Here is a 614-nt window from a genome sequence, read left to right on the forward strand (position 1 = left end):
GTGAATGCCATCGACCAGGACATAGGCAGCAAGTCAGCCTGCAAAGCTGCCCTCCTTTCCAGGCCCTGCTACAATGGGGACGCTCCCGCCACCTCCCTCCGCGGCCCCATCGCCCTGCGGCCGTGGTTTCATGGGACAGGTGTCCCCATGCGGCCACCAGGCTGAGCCGGGCTGGCGCGGGTGGATGGAGAGCCCCGAAGTCCCCGGAGGAAGAAGGAAGGGAACGTGGTTGGTGCTGTAGGCCTGCCTCCGCAGGGCAACCGTTTGCGGCAGGCTGAGATCCAAAAGGCCCCTCTCCCCCCTCCAGCTCCATTTTTTTTTCCAGGTTGTACTTTTGGAAAGAGCCCAGGGAAGGAGTAATGATATTAAAAAACCAAAAAAACACCCCCTCCCCAAAAAAGGTTACTCACTGCACATCCAAGGGTTCGCCCCACAGACGGGGCGGCTCGGCTGCCAAGCTCCATCCCATCCCAGCAGCGCGGAGCAGGAGTTTCTGCCAAGATCTCCCTCCTCTCTCCTGCCTGGGGCAGTTACCCAAATCTCTGTGCTGCTCTCCGCTCGCTTCCTCGGCTCTCCTCGAGCACCAAGCCCACCTGGAACTGCTTAAACCCAAA

This window comes from Pygoscelis adeliae, unplaced genomic scaffold (genome assembly GCF_000699105.1).
Source record: "Pygoscelis adeliae isolate BGI_AS28 unplaced genomic scaffold, ASM69910v1 Scaffold1091, whole genome shotgun sequence".
Lineage (NCBI taxonomy): Eukaryota > Metazoa > Chordata > Aves > Sphenisciformes > Spheniscidae > Pygoscelis > Pygoscelis adeliae.